The sequence below is a fragment of the Pteropus alecto genome, unplaced genomic scaffold, assembly GCF_000325575.1.
Source record: "Pteropus alecto unplaced genomic scaffold, ASM32557v1 scaffold161, whole genome shotgun sequence".
Taxonomy (NCBI): domain Eukaryota; kingdom Metazoa; phylum Chordata; class Mammalia; order Chiroptera; family Pteropodidae; genus Pteropus; species Pteropus alecto.
This window is the reverse complement of record NW_006432943.1, coordinates 5,288,922-5,313,244: the sequence shown is the minus strand read 5'-3', so window position 1 is coordinate 5,313,244 and position 24,323 is coordinate 5,288,922. Positions and strand designations below refer to the sequence as shown.

Sequence of the window (24,323 nt, the reverse complement as noted above, 5' to 3'; positions counted from 1 at the left end):
TCCCTTTGGCTTGGATGGACTGGCAGAATAGCAGGAAATATTCTTGCTTTCAGTGTAGTCTTTGAGTACCTAGAGTGCTGTTAATACTTCATTTATTGTAAATATATCATTATATGGTAAGTTAACTTGTTGAGATATTATTTATTGGTCCTTTGCATTTCCTTACCATATTTATTTTTCTATGGCTTCGGCTTGGAGTCCTGAAGTGGAGAGAGAGCCCAGCCTTTGGAGATGAGGAGAAGTACAGAACAGTTTTATTCCTGATTCAGTAGGATAGGGATTGCCAGATATTCTGAATAGCAAGGGATCTAACTCTGCCTCAGAGCAGTACCCTGTGCAGTGGGTCCAGGAGGCTTGGTCCCTAAGAATGGAGGTTCCCACCACACCACAGATTCTGTGCCTCAGGTGTGACAAGGAGGCAGCCTTCAGCTTCTAGGGCCTGTGTGGCTAGGGGCAACAAATGCCATTCTTCTGTGACCTTCAGGAGGCAATGGAATAAATTTAGGTGCAGGAGTTCTATGTAAACCCATCGCACCTCTCATTCTTGCCCTTGATTTCCATGCTACTGCTCAAAAATCCAAGGTTTTTGTAGTCATAGTTTTCCTCCGAGCTAACACCATTTTTTTTGAGGTCACCCCACATAAAGTTTATTTCATGTGATTCTCAGCATGCAATGTACTTTCCTGGGGAAAATTTTTTTGTCTCAGTTCACATTATGTTAATTTACAAATATAAAATTGTATTAGAAACAATATTTATAAAAGTCCATATGATTTTTCACATAGAATAATATCCATTGAAACTGTTTTTTTGTCCACACAGTATGGTGGTAGGTAGTCTCTTTGGTTGTCCTTCTACAGGTAGACCTCAGATACTGCAGGTTCGGGTTCAAACCATCACCAAAAAGTGATGCTTTTCCAGTTTACAATAACCCCAACCTGAGATCTGTTTATTCAGATATTCATTCAGGTACCCAATTTCTGACTGGAGGATCCGCAGGTACTTCAGACTCGGCATGTCCCAAAGTGCATTCATCAGCCTAACCCACAGGGAGATGTCCTCTTCCTAAATTTTCCTTCTCAATGAATAACAAAGTCTTAATAACAGCATATACTGGAAATTTTAGTTTTTTTTTTTCTCCAACTTATGACTTCAATCTAGGGTATTGGAGAATGAGGTAGTGAGATCAGAAGAAGCTGACTTCTCAGGACAGCAGACTAGGACTAAGTGGCTATCAGCCAAACCGGAAGTAAAATAGGAGCTATATATTTCAGATTGTTTGAAGTTGTAGATCTGAGAAAAGAAATCAGTTGCTCCCCCAGAACAGTGAGTGGGATACAGATAATCTTCAAAACGTATCTTTTGGCAACACTAAGTCTGAATAAAATGATTAAAAAATTTTTAAAGTCTTTTTTAACATAAGACTTATTAAAACTTATAAAACAAAGGAAAAGAAACATCAGACTAAACACTCAGAAGAAACTTTGAAAATTACCTATAGCAAATGGATATTTTAAAAACATTATTATAGAAATGAATAAGAATAAGTGCTATAAAATTGTGTGAAGAAAGATTGTAGGATACCATCATAGGAACCTCTGTGAAGAATTTTAGGAACAAAAGGAAATAACCTTAAAGAGATTAAATACAAATATTTAGTTGAAATAATCCTAGGTCCTTCCAGGTTTTTATATATTACATGTCTTAGTCTGCTTGGGCTGCCATAAAAAAAATACCATAGGCTGGGTGACATAAACAGCAGAAGTTTATTTTCTCACAGTTGTAGAGGCTAGAAGTTCAAGGTGCCATCAGGGTTGGTTTCTGCTAAGGCCTCTCTTCCTAGCTTGTAGATGGTCACCTTCTCTCTGTCCTCAGTAGGCTTGTGCCCATGCAGAGATAGATTTCTAGTGTCTCTTACTCCTCTTATATGTACACCAGTCCTATCATATTAGGGCCCCAACGTTAATGTCTCCTTTAACCTTAATTACCTCCCAAAAGACCTTATCTCCAAATGTAGTCAGTTGGGCATTAGGGCTTCAACATATGAATTTTGAGGGGAAACAGTTGTCTATAACATTATACTAAACAGAATAGAAGTTCAATGAGCTGATATTTTGCTACAAGGTAATATTATTACTCCAGCATAGGCTCGTGTGCACAAACATTTAAGCTTTGCCAGTCGAATCTGGTCTTCATTATCTATAAATGTCTGTAACATTTCATTTTTAAAGTTAAAACTGATTTTAACTTTAAAATCAGATGCATAAAAGCATCTACATTCAGCCAAGATTGTTATTTTTGGCCACCTTTGACTAAATAACAAAAAAACTAATTTTGACTTTATTTTGTATGTTAAAAAAAATTGCACACTCCAATCAAGAACTGCCATGCCAAGTTTAAGCCTGGAGCCAATGTTAAGACCAAATTATAACTCCCTAAAAATGTGGGAGGTTGCTAGATCCTTAACATCACTGTGCTGCCAATTGCTTACTGTAATATTTACTTATATTACTAGTATTTAAGCTAAAGGAAACTGCAGCTGCATAATTCAAGACATGTGAAAGTATGTGCTGTATTTTCTATGCATTTTACTCTTTTCAGCATTCACTGAGAAAATGGATGATTTTTACCTAGAAGTGAAGAAAGGTGACATTCACTGGCCACTCAAAACATTGCAATGCTAAATGTTACACTCATAGTGTGTGATGCAGAACTTTAAAAACAATGAGTGTCTTTCAATTTTCCAATATTTAAAACTTAGCTCCCAGCATTTTAGAGCTTTACAGATGAGGTATATCGTCCAGGATTCCAAACTTCAAAGGCTTAAAAAATAAACTGCAAAGTAGCAAACTTTTTGTTTTTGTTTTACTTCTGTTATTTTTCTAACCTTTCCTTTTAAATACACTTTTTCTTGCATTTGCCATTTGCAGATAAAGTTAGTAGTACTAAAATAATTCATTTTTAATAAATTCTAGATGTGTTAGCTTTCCAAGTGAGTTGGACTAAATGACATAAAAACTGTAAACTTCAGATATTTTATAGTTTCTTCTACCTTGTCATAATATTTTGACATCTTCTAGTGAGTGTCATATTAAAAAGGTACTGGGAAAATCATTGATTAATAGAAAAACAAAGATTCTGTAAACTGCAGAGATTACTTGTATGTCTTTTACTTTTTCATTTGATTTTCTAATCTGGCAAGATTAAACTGACAAGCATTTTTTTCTCTTCTATCATGAACGTAAATATTTTTTTAAGAATGTTATTAAAATTATTTTATAATTCCAGTTAAAATTATTTTCCTATGGCTAAGTTTTTTTAAGATATTGATTAAATTTGATTTATAATCAAAATAGGAATTATTCTTGAGTAATTATTCTTGGGTGTGTATGAAAGCTAAATGGTCAAGATAATTTTGTTAACTTACTACTTATTGTATGTACTAGATCTTATTTTTCAGCAAACAAAAGTCAAGAAAAGACAAAAATAAAATTTGACATTTCTATTTTATATGATACCCTAATTTAGGTAACTCGAATGAAAATGTTAGAAAACCCATAAGTGAAAAATGAAATAAAATCCTGCCAGGATGTGAGAACGATCTGTCTGTGACATGTCACTGCATTGATCGCAAGGGTTGATTCGGCTGATCTGGCTGGCTAGGCGGGTGTCCCTTCCTCTCTCACCACTCCATGTGCGTCCCTCCCAAAGCTGCGTGCTCAGTGGAATACGACAACCTTCTCGGTAGAGGAGAGGACCGTTCATTGGTCAAGGGTATACAAGTAGCGGCGCTCCCTTGATAGAACCTCCAAACAATCTCTCAAGGGCCATTTGTAGAAGGTATGGTAGTTAAACTTCCAAGACTCCAGAAACATCCAAATGAGGTGCTGCGTGTGGCAGACTTTAAAAAAAAAAAAAAGTTCCGCCACCAGCGATTCAGGCTAAGCTGACAGCAGAGGAGGGTGATGGTGTTGAGGGGTCATAGTTACCAGTGAAGTGAGAAAAAGAAAGGGGCAGAGTTTATAACAAATTAGAGGAAAGGTGGTAGAGGGTTGTAAAGTGAGAGACTCCAAAACGCCCCAGAGATGGTGGGAGCAACCTGAGATTATGCAGGGTTATGGGGCGGGGGGGTGAGGGACCCCATTGCTTCACTAGCCCTCCATTTCTTCCACACTTCAAAAACTGTTACTATATAATGAGGAAATTAAAATAGACCCCTCTCCCCCTATACCCTGTTCCTTGGGAGAGTGAAAAAGAAGGAAAACCAAGAGAAGAAATAAAGTGACACAGAATAAAAAACCTAACCAAACCAAACAAACACACAAACATAACAAATCACAGCCTTCCAACACATTTTGGAGCTTTTCCTCAGTGGTTTAACCCTATTAGGCTATTCTTCCCTTGAACATACATGAGCAAGGCTTCTGACATAGGCAGTCCCAAAGAAAACGAAAAAGACTACCTAATAAATAAACAGTTTATATGATTCAGCATTCACACCCCTGACGACTGTAACCGGCACCTCAAGCTGTATTTCTCACATAGATGAAAGTAAACTCCTTTTTTATTTAGCAGCTGTAATTTCTGGGAAGAAACAGATCTTCTCAGTAGTGCAGAGGAGTGTAGCGATTTCCAGGTTTGGAGGTCCACAGATGTAATTTTTTCAATTTAAATGAGGATACCTGAAAATAATTCACAATACCTAAAAAAACTCAAATCATTTTCTGTTCATTTAAAATGCATACTAACTAATAATCCAAAAACAATCTAATTTTTATGTAATGTCATGTCAGACCTGAATGGCATCTACTTAAATGTAAAGAAAAAAAAAAAAAGAGAGAAAAAACGGCACAAAGTACAAATCAGAAGCCCTTTTTGAGCCAAAGTCTTTCTAGGACCTTTCTGTGGAAAAAAAAAAAAAGTATAAGTCATGGAAATACCACCATAAATATTCATTGTTACATTCTTTTAAATAAAAGGAACTGAGTCTTTTAGGGTTCTAAAAATTCTATGTGAATTGTTCATAAATGTTTGAAGAAAGGAGATACATAAAGTTTTCTCTGTTTAAAAAAAATATGCATACGTATCCAAAATAGGTGCACAGTATCTAGACCAGATTTCAAAATGTATAACCCGAGGGCTCAGCTTTGCGGTTAGGTTCTTCCCAGGCCTGTGCCAGCACTAGAACTATGGTAAGTGGTCATGGGGCCTTAGGCTCCTGGCACAATCGCTTTCCTTCTAGCTCCATTGAAGCCAACCTGTTGTGGTAGAGAGGCTTACCCTCCAAGCACTAAGTTACTTGTTTTTTGTTTTTGATTTTAGCCATTACATATAATCCAGGTTTTTCACTTACAAAATAAGATTGAACAAAGGAAATGTGTGAATATTGTAGATGTCTTTAATAAATGAAGGCAGTGAGAACTAAAGCGAGCATTGGTTCTTTTGTTAGCTTTAGAGGACTCATTGGTAAATATAGTTTAGGAATGAGTGTTATTTCTAAATATCACCTGGGGCTTCTCTTCCATTATTCTTTATCTCGGTGACTGGACCTACATTGTCAAATAAATTTGGAAGACTGTGAAAAAGCAATTGGCAAAAATACTCTATTAAGTGGTATATATTTAGAAGCTTTAAAATTCTAGGCCAGTGGTTCTCAAAATGTGGTCCCTAACCAGTAGCATCAGTACCATGTGGGAACTCGTTAGAACTGCAGATTGTCAGGCTGCACCTTAGATCTGCTGAACTGGAAACTGTGATGGAGGGAGGAGCCTGTGATCTGTGTTTTCAGGTGACTCTGATGCCTCCTGAAATTTTGAGAACCACTGTTCCAAGCTTTGGCCATGGAGGACAATTCAATGCCATCTTTTTATCTGAAAGAGAACATGGGATTTTGACTAACAAGATGAACATGAGTATTTATGAATAAAATACATAATTATTTACTGTTTATGTGATCTAAGCCAAGTTATTAAGTTTAATTAGTGCAAATGTTAAGTGGGGATAATAACAGTATCTAATTCAAAAGATATTCTGTGTAAAAACACATAAAATTATACATTAAACATATAATCATAATAATAATAATAGTATTGACAATAGCTAACAATATATAGAAGAATGCTGAGTTGGGATGTTAGGAAAGGGCATCATTTAATATATTAAATCCATGGATGTTCAATCAAAGAGGCCAGGCAGGAAATTTCCTTTAAGATTAGTTTAATACGAGGAAAAATGTCTTATTTTTCCTTAAAAATAAATGCCTTTATTCATTTCTGCTAATGGGAATTATACAATTTTTCATGTGTTTATTTTTTCTTCGGCCGCTAGGATACTCTGGTCTGGCTTATTGTGTAATATATTTACTTTCTCCTTTCCCTGGTTCTAGTCATCTTTTTTAAAAGAATGGACATGGTATTCATTTCATATAGATATTACTTCAAATGGAAATGGGATATTTTTAAATACCTTATACATATGTAATTTTTATTGTACATATTATTACTGAGTCACGTGATATCATTTAATGGCCGTACTTTTTTTTTCCAGCTCCGATTGGAGATATGATAGTTGTCTCAATTTTATGAGAATATTGTGTTGACTTCAAATTTGTCAGTTATTTTGTGAATTAGTAATGAGAGCATGTTATTAATGAAGTCCTAGGATGTATTTCTACAGTTTTTACTAAAGTGACATTTTTTATCCACCAGGACACTGCTTCAAGAGAAATATTCTAAACTGAGAAATAGGATAGGATAGGGGAGAGATATTGTAACAGAGAAACTAATTACAAATATATTTGTGTTTTATAGTCAGTCATTTCATATAATCAGTTTGGAAACCACATGAAATGAATTAAATTCTCAGTGAAATAAACTGATACTGATAACAAAGTGGCGATAATGACAGTAATAGTTATTTTGTACTTAACTAGGCACTGTACTAAGTGCTTTCTGTGTTTTGACTCATTTAATCCACAAAATAACCTCCTACAGGGAGATAACACAATTACCTTCATTTAAAAAAGGAAGACTGAGGCTTGAGAATTTACATCATCTGCTTAAGCCTCCTAGTAGGAGGTTATTCAGCTAAAATATGAACCTAGACTGTCTTCCTTCAAAACCTATGTTCATAACCATTGGTTACCCTAAAGGTTATTGTACACTATTTTAACACTGTTTTTGATAAGAAGAGACAGATATATCAGAAAACCAAACCAACCCCTCCTCCCACAAAAACAAAACCCAAATAACTATACAGAAGCAAAACCCTAAAAATAAAAACAAATCCCCCCAAACCCAAACCTATTAACAAATGTTATAATTATTGATACATTTATTGATAATGTGTGGTATATTTCATAATATATCTAAAAGGTACTGCTATGCCATTTAACAGACTTTGGCAGGAAAATTTCTCTTGTGGCATTAATTCCATGCAACCATAAAAAGAATCTTTGCTAAAGGCCAGCAAATGAGGTGGTAATAACTTCAAATTACTCAGCAGGGAGATGCTCAGCAGGGGAAAAAAAAGATCTGCTTTCCAGTCTCTTAATTTTTCAACATAAAACAATGATATGAGGGTCAGGTGTGCTTCATGAACCACTTAAGTTGAAGATGTATTAAAATTCAAAATAAGATGTATCATTTTTACAAAACAATTTATTTTCAAACTTTAGCTTTCAGACTCCACAGCGTGACTGCCAGTGTTTCTTTAGCTGCTAGATGGGAAAGCCCAGTGCTCCTTCCCACACACCTGTGTTTACATTGAGGCCTTGGCAGCACATGACCCTGCAGCCATCCTTCACTCACAGCTTTTGGTCTGCTTTCAGCCATGGCACGCTGCACCGTCCCTGCACTTTCACTAGCTAGCACTGTTAGAATGTTGACTTAGGAGTCCGAAGCTTGGAATTCAATATAAATCAGTTTGTTGAATCTCACTCATTTTAGAATGTTAGACATTTTCTTAAATCCTAAACTGGAATCGATTGTGTTTTGTAAACACTGTTGAACTTTAAAAAGGGGGATAAGGGAGTTGTTTTCATCGAACTTTTTGCTTTTATGTGGACTTAAGATGCTCCATTTGCATCTCTTGGAAAATAGGGATCATGGACTTAAAATGCATTATTTAGTAGTGTAGATAGCAAGCGGGGTGGGGGGAGGATGATAATGTTTTTCTGAGGCTTAAGTTTCAGGTACAATATATTAAAGCGAAAGAAATCTCTAGTAACAAACCTTTGCAGGCACAGTTAAAGGTTTTGGATGCTGCCTTTTTAATGAAAACTCTGATGCATGATCAATATTTTCATCAAAATATGTGCCATAGCTGTCAGAATCTGATGAATGAGTAGTAGAGTGCATTGACCTCTTGATTTCATGGGAAATAATGGATACTATGGCTATATTCAAGTACAATGAGTATGACTGAATTTTAATTGGCAAGCAAATTCACTGATTCATGAAAAAACTGTGATGCTTTTTGACAGATACTTTGCTGAAGAAGATAATCAGCTCCTGGCTGAACAGAGCTTAACATTGATTAGGGATTAGAGACAAGCAAATAAACGAGAAGGGAAGTGCAGAGTATCTGGGAATCCACAGGAGGGACCCCACCCCAGGTGCTTTGGGTTCAGGAAAGCTGGCACAGAGAAACAGCCAAGCTGAGATCTAACAGGTATCAGCCAGGTAAGGATCAGGGTAAAGAATATTCTAGGCACAAGGCAGATCATATGCGAATTCTCAAAACCCCAAACTGGGGACCAGTATCATTAATCCTTCTCAAGTTGTTCTAAAATTTAATTTAAATTTTTATAGTTTTGATATGTTTAAATGGTTTTATGCTTTAAAAACGCCCCATGTGGAGGTGAACTATTCCTCATGGAATGTTTCTTTTATTTAGAGATTCTGTGTCGTTTTTGAGTAAAATAAGAAGAGCACAGCCTGTTGAAAAAAACTGAAATTTTGTTTTAGTTAACACACTACCAAAAGAGGTTAATTATAAACTACATTAAAAGTAAATACCTTTATGCTAGTTAAAAGTTTGTTTTTAAAATATTTTATTATATTCTTTTTACTATTTAAAATCTATTTTGACCATTTAAAATTGTGATTTTAAAATGGAAATTAAAGTAATTCAATGAATAAATTAAATTTACATTTATAAATTTAATTTAGTGAATTGATTTAGTGAATAAAATAAATTTAAATTAATTTAATAAATAAGTTCTGGGGATCCAAGGTTCAGCGTAGCATTTATAGTTAGTAATACTGAATAGTGTACTTGCTAGTTGCTATGAGAGTAAATCTTAAGTGTTCTCACCCCTCAAAAAGAAATGGAAATTATGTACGTGATGCAGGTGTTAACTAATGCTATGATGGTAATCATTTAGCAATATATAAATGTATCAAGTCAACATGTGCACCTTAAACTTGCACAATGTTATATTCAATTATATTTCAATAGAGGTAGAGAAAAAGAAATGAATTTAATTTTCATCATGTTATGTTTCCATCTCAGATTTCTTCAATTTGGTTTTATCAGCGTTTTTATTAAACAAAGGAACATGAGAAGTAATAAGAGTAAAAAAAATCGTGTTTATTTGAACAATAACGTTTGGGTACATATTTTATCTGATAAATATATTCTGATATATGTTCTTAACTTACTGAATTATGAGTCTTTTCAAAAAGGTGAGAAGTGAGGTTACTGATATGATAAATAATATTCCTTAGTTTTAAAATGGAAATAAATGATTGTAATTAGAATCTGGTTTTTCCATCTGGAAATTTCCTGGAAGGGAGAATAAATTTAAAGTCAGTTTCTGAACACCTAGAGGTTAATAAGATATTAAATAATTGCCCTGTTCGTCCATTAAAAACGGTCAAAAATAAAACCAGTTTTCTCCTTTGACGTGGGGGTGTGGGATGGAGACTATATATGTTCAAATTTAACTTTCAAATAATTTTCTGCACTCAATGCAATATATATATCTACATATACATATGACTTACTGTTGAAATGTACACTTGAAAGTTATTGGATTTCGTTAATCAATTTCATCATAAAAAAATTTTTTTCTGCATCTCACCGTAGTATATAATATGGTTTTGTATCATGATAGAATGCAGCAGATGAGTCAGCTTAGAAATGTCTTACAGGATGCAAAGATGAATCAAATTGAGTTGTGTATGTCAAAGGTCGAGATTTAGTATTTAAAGCAACAAAAAGGAATGAAAATGTAAAGAATATGTATATATATATAAATTGACCATTAATTTATTCACCAATTCATTCAGCAGTATTATTTGTTAATGGAACTATCATGCTAGGTTTTGGGTTATAAGGATGAAAAAGAGACACGGTGCCCGTGTTCATGGGCCTTATATTCTAGTGAAGAAGAGCCCCCAGGGAGAGAGATAGAAGTAAAGAGAGCCAAGGACAGAGCTCAAGAACACTCCAGAATTTAGAGATCAGGAGAGGAAGATGATCTAGTAAAGAGACCAAGAAGGAGAGTTAATGAGGCAGGATGGAAACCAGGAGAATGTGATGTCCCAGAGGTCAGTAAAGAAAGAGGTTGCTAAACTTCTAGTAGTTCCTGTTGAGACCAAGTGGTCTATTCTTTCAATGGATGAATTATATAAAACAAAACCCACATAGTGCTTTAATAAGGCTGTCCCTCCTCCAGCCTCTAATCAATGACAAGAGTAATGAAGTTCTTGAGTTTCCCAAGCTCCTGAAAAGCTCCCCACTCCCCAATTTTTTCTTCCCTTGGAACACTCACAACTTCACCAACCACCACTGTCTGTCTGCCTTGATAGTGTTGGGATGAAAACTTTCCTCTTCCAGCTTGGATCCAGTGATTGAGGACCTGAAAACTAACTGACAATAGACAGGTAAACAGGAGAAAGAACAAGGTTCATTTATATGTTCACAGGTATGGGTACAAGCCTGAGTGCTCAGTGATGAGTAACTCACTTAATAGCCAGAGATAAAAGGTTTATATACCGAAATTAACAAAGGAGAGCGTGGAGTTGGGTTAGGCCTTACATAGGAGGGTACTGGAAAGTTCTTTTGGGCTTTGTGATACTAACGGAGTGGGCAGTCTGTCCCTATTGCTGCTGAATTCACAGAAAACTCCCTTGAAGGAGGGTTAAAGGCAGTATTTTGGGGGAGGCTTTACTTGAGTCAGATAAATGAAGTTCTGATAAGATTTCTTTCTGCATCTTTAGTTCAAATGTTTTCACTTAAAAATAATGTTTATACCAACTGGTGTGTGTGTGGGGGTGTCCCAAGTTATTCTCCACAACAGCGTCAGGATTAATCTCATGTTCCGTTTGTTTCTGTCACTTACACAGAAACTCGAGACTTCCAGGATACCTCATCCCCTAGAATTTTATTCTATTTGTGCATCTGCTTTTCTGATTCTGTCTCCCATCTCTTTCTACTTTCCGGATCCTATCCACTTGCTCTCTGGAACTCTTTTCTGATCACTCCCTTTACAGCCAGCTCTTTCCTCAAGGATACTCTCCCCAGAAGCCCTCTCTAATGGTGGTGAGTTTTATATCTTCGTAGCTGTTTCCAGACAATTTTCCTCTGCTTTACCCAATCTATCAGCTTTCAAAAATCATGTCTTCAGACTAGACCATCCACCACCCTTGATTCTTGCTGTTACTTGTAGACTTCAGTGTAGCCTCCAGGATCTGTCAGTCTCTTCAAACTGTTAAAAGATAAACAGGCATATTAAAAATTTCAAGAGTTGATTTCAGCAAAGACAGATTTTAATTGGGCAGTATCAAACTGGAAGTGGTTAGGAATGCTCCACCATCAGGAACTTGGGGAGAGACTTTCATAGAACAAAGGCAGAAGCAAAGCAAAGAAATTATTGATTGATTATAGCTTAAAGCCTAGCTGGCTGTTTGTGATAGGTTGTCCTTAGGTTTAGATTTTGTAACCGTGAGGCATTTATAGCTAAGATTTTGGTTTGCTTACTTATGCAGGCCTCCACGGCATTATAGACACCTCAGTCTAATGACTTGTTGTTTAATTAATTTAACAATCCCTTTGTCTCTCATAACTCTTTGGGGATTCAGTAAGCATAGAGATAAACTTTCCAGTCTGGACACTCAGATTCTGGCCCTTCTGGCTTCCGGTGAGCTTGTCCATCAACCAGCACTATCTGTTTCATCCCATCACCAGACCCTAGATCTTGCATTACTGTATTTGTAATCCTCCATAATCTCAATTTCAAGCATCCCACTTTCTCAACATTAAGACTAACCTTTCCACAGCTCTTTTTAGTTCTCTTGATTTATTCTTTGACTCCAATGAACAGAATAGATTATTGTTCTCACCACCTTTTAAAACTAGTCCATAAGTCCATTCTTCCATTTCCCTCTGTACTTTCTTTAGACCCCATGATCCATCATTATTATGACTCCCTTGCAGACATTATCAACACCCTTGTTTTTATTTTTTGCTTTGTTATTGTTGTCTGGCAAAACTCTAACTAGTTAAATGCAACTCTCTTCTCCCTCAACACCTGTACTTGGAGATCTGATCATGGCTGGCTAAAAACCTGCAAAAGTGAGAGGTCGCATTTTGGATTCATGAAAATTAACCTGTGTGGACCCTTAGTGCTCTAGCAATCCTACATTTCCCTAGTGCATTTATTTACTCTCACTTTGCTCTATCAGTGGTCTTCACTTATATTGTGCATTTACTCCCTAGAAGAATTTTGAAAAACTATATACTTACTCATATATTTTTAAAGTTTATACCTAATATTTTTACCATAATTTAAATTGTAAAGGATGTCAGACCTGGTGCATTGTAGGCCACTTTTTAAAATATATTTGTTGGAAACTAAATACTGTAGCAGATGATGTCTACTATTTTCCATTTAAAAACCCAGACAAGCTGTTCTATAACAATTTCAAATTTTTATCATTCATTTTTCTACTTGATTCTATTTCTATTTCACTTATCCCACAGAATTTTATTTTATTCTAATGTAAAGTTTTTTGTTTGAAATAGCCTTTCATTTATTACCATATTGTACTTGTCTGGAATAAAAATGTATCTAAATAAAAATTTAAGAATTCTTTATTTTCCGTGAGCATCATCTTCTAGCAGTTAAAACAGTTAATGAATACTTTTAATAAGCAATCACTCAAATAAAAAATCAGTTACATATTTTGAATAATACTAAGCCTAAAAATAAAATTTACTGGAAATTCAGTGCTCAGAAGAAACTGGTTTAATTTTTAAGTTCTGATAAATATGTACACTCAGTGAAACTGTTTGTTTCCGAATGCAACGTTTGGACATGAATTGATTCTGTTTCATATATGTTCCTTAAATGAAAGTTTAACTCCTTGTCTTATTATCATTTATTATCATTTACTCATAGAGTTTAAAATACTTTGCTTAGAAAGTCATTGCTGTAGTGGAGTGCTCTGGCAAAAAAAAAGCCATATATATATATATGTTTTATACTTTTGTGGGTGGGAATGGGGGGAGGGTTGACTTCGCACAAAATTTTTAAGAATTATACTTTCACAAGGAAATGCTCAGCAATATCAGATAAATCTCAATGTTTAACGTGGCTCCTGATTCACTGATTATGCTACATTAATTAGATTGACATGCCTAGTGTTAATTATCACAATTTAAAATGATTGTAGATATTTTTAAAAGGGGGGGGGTTTACAGAATAATTATCAGATAGATATAAATTGTTATTTATAAGGAAAAAAATAATAGGACTTGGTCTATTTTGTTTACTAAAGTGAAAACTAAGGGATTGTATAATAATTTTACAATGCCAAGCACGGTACCTTAGTGAGTATTTACTGCATTGAGTTGGATTATGTAAAAGTTGAAGTTAAGGTTACCAGTTTATCAATAGCCTCTATTAAAAAAAATGAGACGTAGGGGACTTAAAGTGAAAAAAACATAGATTTGAAAAATTTGAAAACAAATTATTTAAGAATTTAAAATGAAGCATATAAATAAGACTTGGTGGTATCTTTTTCATTCCAAGGATTTAAAGTACTTTCTATATAAGGTTATTATCTTTTATGGGATATAAGAGTTTCAATAGTCAAATAAATTTGGGAAATTCTCAGTTAAAATTTTTTTTATTTCTAGATTCTTCAGACCATTTAATATGTTAATGTACATAAGAAAAGTAGATAAAATACTTTTGTACTCTGTGGAACACAGTGGGAAAACACCAAATTAGACTTTAAATGTTTCTACTATTAATTGGTCTTCAACTGTTAAGTAAGACTAGGACACATTTCTGATCAAAAGTGCAAATAGTTGCTACAGAGTAATAAAGTAATGAATGATTTGTTATGAAAACTGGTCTCTTTTGAATAAAAGAGAGCACTGTAAATAAATCCATTAATTAAATAAATTCAAACTAGATATTTAATGTTAGGAAGTTATGTGAACTTATTGCAACATTATAGAGAGCTATATCATTTTAGTCCAATAAACTTGTTTAGTTCAATAAAGTTAGACGGCATCTTGAAAAATCTTTATATTGGTACTAACTGAATTAAGTGAACACCTGGAACATTAACACATTTTGGGAAACCTTGGGAGAATCAAGTGACAAATAGCTCACAGCCTATTGCCATAAAGCTAAAACATATGTTCTGATTTATACTGGCCAAGTATCTGCTAATGGTTGTATCCAGATTTTTTTTAATGGTTATACCCAGCTGTAGCCGTTTAATGTGAATCTGGGCAATACCTAGTTGATACATTCTTCATGTACTAGGCCATTTTCCTTAAAAACAAATCAATGCAAAACTTTTCATTCTTTTCTTTCTTCATAAATTATCCTCATGTTTCCTTATGGATGATAATAGTCTAAAGATAAAAGTGTCTAAGTGGATATTGAGAAGATGCTGCTGGTTGTTATTTATTGGATCAATCATTTAAAAAAATTTACATTCTCAGTCAGCAGTAATGTCATGGCTATATGTAGAGGCAGAAGGATGACAGAGTAATTGGACGATCATTTCATAAACCGTATAAATGTCTAACCAATGTACTATATACTTGAAACTAACAATAAAATAAAATGCTAAAAAAATTACATTCTCAAGATACTATATTCCTATCAAAACAAATTTTCAATTACAGTATATGTAGAAAAACCTCTGAAATCCTGGGATTGGGTTTGTTGTCATTATTTATAGCTCGACTCAATCTACAAAGAGTGCAATATAAGATACATTTGTCCATGAAGCATTTTTTAAAAAATTGTTCTATATTAATTTAGCTCATAAATCATCTAAAAAAATCAACCGATGGTCAAAAAGCATCCATTATCCCTGCGAAAGTGTCAAAATGCCCAACAGACAGATTTTAGACTATTGGTCTCTTTAAGCCATGTAAGCAGAAATGGTATGCTCTGAACCAGTGACATCATCATGAACAGTAGATGGGAAATCACAGTGATAGATAATTTTAAGAAGAGGCAACAGTTTGTTGAAAAAGCTTAGTATCAGTAGATACTAAGGCTTTCAAAAGATGTTCTGAGGATTTTAGGTCTGATTTGTAAATGACAAATAGTCTATACAAGGATGACAGCACTTCACTGAAATGAGGATGCTCTTGTGATGTTCATAGCTGGTTGTTTCTGGAAACAAAAATATTAGGTGCAAAAAATGATCAATCACTACTGGTTACATCCCCTGAAACTCATAGCAAATAACAGTATTTTAAGATCTATGTGAGTGATCTACTGATTTTTTTAAATTAAAAGAATTGAAACTCACTGCAGATATTGCACTCAGCTTCAGGCATTTTTAAAACTGTTGAAAGAGTAAATTTATTTTACCGGCCTTTCAAAGTACATATGAAATAATTTTGTTAATACTTTTTTTCTTGAGAGAATTTCAATTAGGGACTGTAGACACTACATGCAGATAAAAATTTAAAACTAGAAAGACTCTTGGAGACCTAGTCTTTATTTGCTTATTTTACAAACTCAGGAAATAATGCATGACCCCAAGGGCTTAAAAGTGACTTGTTTAAAAATTACATGCTAATTAGTGGCAGAGATAGAGCTAAAATACAGGTCTTCCTACTTCTAAACTTGGAAATAGCAAATGTGTTTGAAGGATTGTATGTTTATTTTTACCAGTTAACATATGATAATAGTGGTGCTACTATGTATTTTTCCCCCATTTGTATTCTGTCCATCTAAGAATTTTCCAGTATGAGCCTGGTATGTTTAGGACTTGGTACATGGCTAATACTCAATATCAAACATTTAATTTAGAGATCCCATTCCAAGAAATAAAGAGTATTTTGTGTTCTGGTATATATGGCATTATTTGAAAATATGGGAACACACACGTTTTGAGTGATTCTATGAGAAAGGATTACTATCTAGAACTGGATAGTAATAAAAGAAGTAGAAGAGTCAGAGAATCTTGTAAAATGGCTCTATAACTGCACAGGTGGCAACTCTATGTGGGAATATAGAATTTAAGATTTTATGATGCTTGAAATACTTTTACCAGAAATATATACTAGATCAGTAAGAAAGTCATATTATACTTTTTGCGGTAATATCAGTACTGGCTCTAACAGCCCTTTCTCTTTTCTCTGGCCATGAACAGATATTAGCAGATAAGAAATTCAGAGCAAAATCTCATGCATGGATTGTCACTTTTGGCCAGATGATAGTTATATTATTTGTTTAATAATAATATTACTCAAAGTACTCTTTTTGGAAAGATTAAAATAACATTTAAGATTATAATAGTCCTAAGAAATATCTTATTAAATAATCCAAGAAATGAGAACGTTTTAGCACATAAACTTAATAAAATATTTTGGTATGCTGGCTATAGTGACATGCATTTTAGCAATGTTCAAGTTACTAAAACAATAAAGAACAAAGCAGTAGAGAATACATAAAGGAAAATAGTCTTAACCGTGGACAGAAATTTGAAGAGGTAGCAAATAGTGTATCATTTTCAATAATCTAATAATGTTAGTGTTTTTGAAGTTCTTACTCTACTAACTTAGGCATTGTGTCCACTCTTTTACCTAATTTACCTTTATCACCACAACAAATCCTGCGAAGTATTTTTGTCTCCATTTCTTAGATGAGGAAAGCATTGCTCCGATAATTTTAAAATATGCCAAAATCCCATTAAATTCTGGAGCTGAAATATGAATTAAGTTCTTTCTGTGAGAAATAGCTTTTGTCGTTTAGTAGTGTTATATGTAAATTCCAAAGCAGGGGCTTCAAAGGGAACTGAATTGTGGTAGGCAGAATGAATAAAGGGCCCTCAAAGACGTCCTTGTGTTAGTCACAGGAACCCGGACATACGTGACCTTTATGGCAAAGAGGAAAGAAACCTGTAGAAGGAAGTAATCTTGCTAATCAGGTGACATTAAAGTTATGAGATTATCCTAGGTTGTCCCGGTGGGTCTAGCATAATCACAGGGGTCTTTGAAAGTGGAAGAGAGAGGCAGAAGAGGAAGTTTTGTGTTTGTCTAGATCTGTTTATCTCCCATATACTATATTCTAGTAAACAGAACTTACTGATTAAATGCCACGTCAGCTTCTTTTCTCTACATTTCTAAGCGATGCTGTGTGTGTAATGTTATTTCAATTATGTCAAATACTTTGGAAAAATTAACAACTTATATCAGCAGAAAACATGCAAAAAAAAATCAATTGAGTAATTTCAAGCTATTATTTACTACGTTATTTTAACAATAATGGAAGGTACATTCAACTTTTTAAAAAATTTACTTTATCAACAATGATCTTTGTGAACTATGATAACTTAGGTCTAAAAAAGGTAACATTCTATTTTATTTTTTTCTTGACATTTTCTGTTCTATTTAATATTCCTGTGTGAAACTTAAATATTATCTACACAGCTCATGGGTTATCGGGGATATTCGTGAGGGTCTCTTCATTCTCTCTCGCTGTTTCTTACATGTGAATGTGTGGATATCTTCCTGTTAGGTAGATGAGAGGCTCTATCACCCAGAGAGATTCAGAATCCTTACCTACTTCTGATTTTGACTCTTCCAAATCTTAGCATCTTTGGCAGTTGGTCTTTGTGTTTCAGCCTGGCTATATTGCCTCTCTTAAAGAGCCCCTTGGCTCTGATTTTATAAGTTACTACCCACTTTTATTCTACTATGTCAGTTCTCATCTCATAGAGTGTAACATCCATGGGTAAAGAAACCTCCTCTGTCTTGTTCACTATGAATCTCTAGTACCTAGAAGAATTACTGGATAACAGATGTTAGATATTGAATAAATGCTGAATCAAGTGGGTCCTTATCCTATTCTTCAATTCCTCCTCCTCCTCCACCCTTTGTCCTCCCCCTTTCCTGCCCCTCCCCCTCCTCCCCTTCCCCTTCCCTTTCTTCTAGAAATAGCATAATTTATATATTCTGTGGATTCCCAATTTATATTCTTTACATTTACTAAAACTTTTCTGAATGTTTTTTGTTTAAATTAGCACATTTGTTTCATGATCCTATGGTTTGAAATTCAATGCATTAAATAGTCATTCTGTATAAGATTTAAACCATTACAACTATCCAGTAACTCAGTAAAATGTTCTACAGAAGAGATTACTGCCTTTTTAAAGATATAATTTCATCCATAATTCTTCATTTTCTATAGTATTTCTATAAAGAGGATGTTTTCCTTGGTTAATCAATCTTATTTACCTCTCCATTTTAGATGAACTTTTAGTTTTAACAGTGCCCGAGTAGCTTGTCAGTCTCCTAGCAAAAGGTTCAATTTAGTATTTTACAATATTTGCCAAAAATAAAAATATTCAGACATGAAATGCTTTGTTTAATACATTTAATTTTGTCTAATATGGATGTCATTAAGCTGTGAATCAAAATTATTTAACTATAATAATTGTAAAATGCTTTTCAGGAAAGACCACACGTTTTTTGTAATAATCGTTTTAATGAGCAAGACTAAAAAATTCTAAGGAGAATTTCATGGTTTAAAAATAGAATTAATATAGGCTGGACACCAGGTTTTCTCTAAGTTTAATATGTTCATAAAAAATAGAGGTAGTAAATTGAACTTAGAATTCTGAATGCCATTTGATAAAAACACTTAAATAATTAACTTTGCTCAGGTTTGAAAAAAGAACTCCTCTGAAAAATATGTTAAGTAGGATAACACATATAATATGCATACAAATATAATAGCTAACATTCATAAATAAGGCATAGGGCAATATAGTTATTTTCTTTCTCTATGTAAGGAAATGTTGCGTCATATTTAGGTAAACGATATTACACAGTCCTATATATGTGTAATAATTTTGAGAAACTTTTACTTTTCTGTTCATTCTCACCAAATTTCGTATGTCAATATATTTTATAGTCCAGTATCCAGAAGAATTAATGATAGGGATGTTTGTGAAAAGTAAATAAGCATAGTGGCTCATGATAAACTAGTTCTTTGAGGGAACCAGGGAAAGTAGTTATGACCAGTAACAGGTCAAAGGCAGAGAGCATTTGTGGAGGAGAAAGTGGAGAGACTTAGAAGTATGTATACAGGAGCTAGGAAGAAATATATCTTTTCCTTCTGCTTGGATTGCTCTGCTCCGTGTACTACAAGTGTGACCCCTCTTCCTTCTGGTTTCAGCTCCATTGTCAGTTATGTTGAACAGTCTTCTTTCACCAGATGAGTTGACTAAGTCATCCTCTGCTCCTTAACTTTATGTCAATTCTATTTCCTTCACAGCTTTTGTTTTTAAATCACAATTTATAATTATCTTTAGTTATTCATGTATTCGTTATTGTCTTTCAGATCACTGAGATGAAACCTTCAAGAAGGCTAGGACCTAGCCTGTGTCTGTCTGTCTGTCTGTCTGTCTGTCTCTCTCCCTCCTTCCCTCCCTCTCCCCTCACTCTCCCCCTCCTTCCCTCCTTCCCGTTATTTTAATCTCACCCTTAGTTTCTGGTGACTAGAATCTATACACAGTCAACATTTGTGGAATAAATGACTATATTAATGTATGTGGAAGATGCAGAAAATTCAAAGTGATCATCTATGGTGATTGAGAGTCTTAATTCCAGTATATCTGACTCCAAGTCCATCACTTTCTCAATTGTAATCTAAAGAGAGATGTGTACTTGTTTTACCTCATATATTTTAAAAGAAAATGATCACAGTTTATTTGCTAAATATTATTTCATTTTGTTAAAGCATATAAACCATAGGTTAGATTTTATGGATTTGGTATTCCTCTACAATGCTAAAATTCAGTATTAACTTATGTTTTACAATGAAAGTAGCAAGAGGAAGGAGAAGAAAAAACTATTTAATTTGGCTGAAACTCTGATTTCCTTCCTGAAATGTATACTTATATGGCTTACTTTCCTAGCAAAAAAGGATCTGCAGCAAGAACAAAATTTACCTATATATTTAAAATAACATTTTAGGAAATGGTATAAAGAAATATTATAGACACATTTAGCTGCCAATTTTTGGTCGTTGTGAAATTTTTAATATGGGTAAAAAAACTGAATTGTAGTCAGTCAGTTTCCATTCATTTAGAAGAAAGTTTTCTTTATTTTTCTACTCAAGTAATTATATAATTCATATCTCTTTTTCCTTTTGTTAAATTTTCTCAAAGCAGTAATGAAATTTTTTTTAATTAACAAGTGACTTTTGTCCTTTTTTTTTTGGTGTAAATTTCCTTACTTGGCTTTGATAGATGAGATGCTTGAAATAAAACAGAAATGTTCTAATTTTAAAGTTAAGGAACAGAGTATCAAATATGATAAGGTCAATACTCATTCTAAAAGTAACCTTTTGTAAAAGTCATATATATTCATTATAAAAAATAAAAAATAAGTGAAAATGATAAAGATTGCCTGTTTTTCTCCCAGCTGGTTTTGGTATTTTGATATACTTCTTTCCCCTAATTTTTTCTTCATATATGTGAATCTGTATTTTATATATTTTAAAATTTTGATCATACCATACACTGCATTTTGAAACTTGCTTTTTAACATAACAGCATATTATAGACACTGTTCAAAGTCATTGACTATTTTTCTGTAACTTATTTATTTATAAAATATATATTTAATTAAAAATTGTATATATTTCAGGTGTACAACACAATGATTTGATATACCTAAACCCTGTGAAAGGATTCCAACCATTGAGTTAACTAACAAATTCATTACCTCACATATTTATTCTTTTTTTTTTGCATGCGAGAACACTTAATTTCTACTCTCTTAGCAAAATTCATTTACATAGTACAGTATTATCAACTGTAGTCTCTATGTTATACATTTTTTTATAATAGAAAGGTTTTACCTTTTTACCAGCCTCTATTATCCCCACACCCTAGTCATCGGCAACCACCAATTCTATTCTCTGTTTCTGTGAGTTTGACTGTTTTTTTAGATTCTGCATATAAGTGACACCATGCAGTATTCGTCTTTCTCTGTCTGACTTATTTCACTTAGCATAATGCCCTTCAGTTTCATCTATATTATTGCAAATGTTAGGATTTTCATCTTTTTTTAAAGACTGAGTAATATTCCATTGTATACATAAACCACATTTTCTTTATCCATTCATTTGTTGAAGGACTCAGGTTGTTTCTATGTTTTGGCTATTGTGAATAATGCTTCAGTGAACATAGGAGTATAGATAACTCTTCAAGATAGTGATTTCATGTAACATAATTTTTAATGGCACTATTATAATATGGATGTATCATGTTTAGGATTTTTATTGCACTTTATATTTTAGTAGATACATTATTTTCTTCTTGTAATATAGTATAACGATAATATGTTTCAAACTTGAATTTGCTTTTAGAACACTTGTAGATAATACTTTTTACCATGTAATGATTTAATATTGTCTAGTGTTTCTGACATTAATATTTGTATGTTATGGTACATATCATGAGCATTTACCTCATACACTTTTTCATCACTTTTATTTTTACTTTTTTGTATTTTGATTTAGGTATGTCTCTTATTAACAATATGTATGTGGTTTACTTAATATTCATCTAAGTGCAAAATAGCTGATAGTTAAGAAGGAAATTTAACTCATTTTTGATATTTTTAAATTTTATTTCAGTGGGTGAGTACATGTGGGAGTTTAGGTACATGAGCTTCTTTGGCCATTTTTTCTATTCCTCTTTATTTTTTAATTGAGGTATAATTGTCATTTAACATTATATTAGTTTCATGTGTACAATGTAATGATTCGATATTTGCAAAATGGTCACAATAACTCTTGTTAAGATGCATCAGCACACAGTTACAAAATTTTTTTTCTTGTGATTGGAACTTTTAAGATTTACTCTTAGCAGTTTGCAAATATGCATTACAGTATTACTAACTATATTTGACCCTCTTCACCCATTTCATACCCCACCCTGACAACCATCCATCTGTTCTCTGTATATATGTTTGTTTTAGATTCCACATATAATAGAGATTATATGGTATTTGTTCTTTTCTGACTTATTTTCACTTATCATAGTGCCCTCAAGGTCCATCCACATTGTCACAAATGGCAGGATTTCATTCTTTTTTTATGGTAGAATAATAAATATTCCTCTGTGTGTGTGTGTGTGTGTGTGTGTGTATGTGTGTGTGTGTGTCTACCACAATGTATCCATTCATCCATCAAGGGACACTTAGTTTGTTTCCTCTATCTCCTCTTGATAACTTTTCTTCTAAGATTGATAATAAGCATGAAATCAATATTTCTCGTCTACAGCCATGCCACCCTGAACAAGCCCGATCCCATCTGATCTCGGAAGCTAAGCAGGGTTAGTCCTGGTTAGTACTTGAATGAGAGACCACCTAGGAAAGCCAGGTGCTGTAGGTGTAAAAAGTAAAAAATAAGGGATTGTAAGCATACAAGGTCCTTGCGATCTGTAAGGTCAACCCAGGAGTGCCTTGCCTAAACAAACAAACAAACAAAATCAATATATCTCTGATTAAAGCTCATTCTAGAGTACAGTGACAAAATATGTTTCATAACTTCTCACTAATTTAATGGTTAGCCTTGCTCTAAGGAATTTATAAATGTTCTTATCTATTGACTTTATTATTTTTTGTTATTCGAATGACAGGCTTGTGCATTTATGTTTTGCAATAAGTTCAAATTTTATTACTTTTTTGGTGAGGGGAACTCTTATGAAAACTTTCATTTAGTCTTCAGACCATGGAGTCTAGATCGAACTCCCATCTCAACTGAAATTGCCCTTGCCAGCATCACCAGTGACTTCTAGTTAATCTACTGGTCATTTAGCAGTGTCATCCTAACTTATCTCTCTGAAGCATTTGGCATTGTTGAGTAGGGATTCCAAGAATATGGTGGGAAACCATGAGAGAATGCTGTTCTAAGGGGCAGTTCTCCTTTGGGTGGCCTTCTTCTCCTGCATGGAAAGTAGTTTCATTCAGTGTTTAATTTTTGACTTTATTCTCTTCTGACTTATTAATTTCTCCTTGGGAGAGCTCATTTAAAAGCTGTTTCCTAATTTTTCACATACAAGAGCCTGATGTATTTTATCCCAATAAAATCCTGAAGTTTACATCTGTGGAAGTTGTACTGTATCAATAAAATTAAACTATATCGAACTATCATATTTTAAATTGCTGTAATTCTACTAGTTTAATATACTCAATCTTCTCATTTGTTGGAATAGCCGGCTATTTTGTTGAAACTGCTGTCAAAGCAATAGTAAATTTATTCTAAAATGGTTTAATATTTGTGGTATTTGGCAGTATATCCCATAAGTCTTTAATTACATCTGATAGAAATACAAGTTCCATCTGTCTCACACGTGCGTCCTACTCAAAGTATGGCATCCATGCAAGTCTGTTTCCGATGCTCATAAATAAGATACCAACAAACCCACAATATTGGTACAGACTATTCTGGACTAGGTTCTAAAACGTTAACCACAGGAAGTGATTTTAGCTCTTTTTTTAAACCTTTTTTTCCCCCTTTCCATCAGGCCGCCTACATGCTCATTGTGGCACTTCAGATTTCCTGGATCTTCTAAGTACTCAAAATTACTGGAATAACCAAATGAAAGGTGATATTATTTGCTTAAATAAGATGTGAACAAATAACTAAAATGACAGTTCTCTGAGCCTGTTTGTAATGAAACTGGGGTTTTAATAATGCCCATTAAAGCTTGTAAAATATGTACTCACAGCAAGTATAGACCAGTTCATTAACGATCAAACTTTCTGATAATTTGTAAGATAGCTTGAGCCTTCATAATTCTAGATTATTTTATCAC

The 24,323-nt window shown here is 33.6% G+C and overlaps 1 protein-coding gene and 1 pseudogene across 2 annotated transcripts in view; both read left to right on the top strand.

Moving 5' to 3' along the window:
• The window catches only part of CFAP299 (cilia and flagella associated protein 299), a 503,911-nt gene that overhangs the window by 90,607 nt on the left and 388,981 nt on the right, over positions 1-24,323 (top strand). The window lies entirely within an intron of this gene.
• Positions 22,779-22,897, top strand: LOC112476392 (annotated as a pseudogene).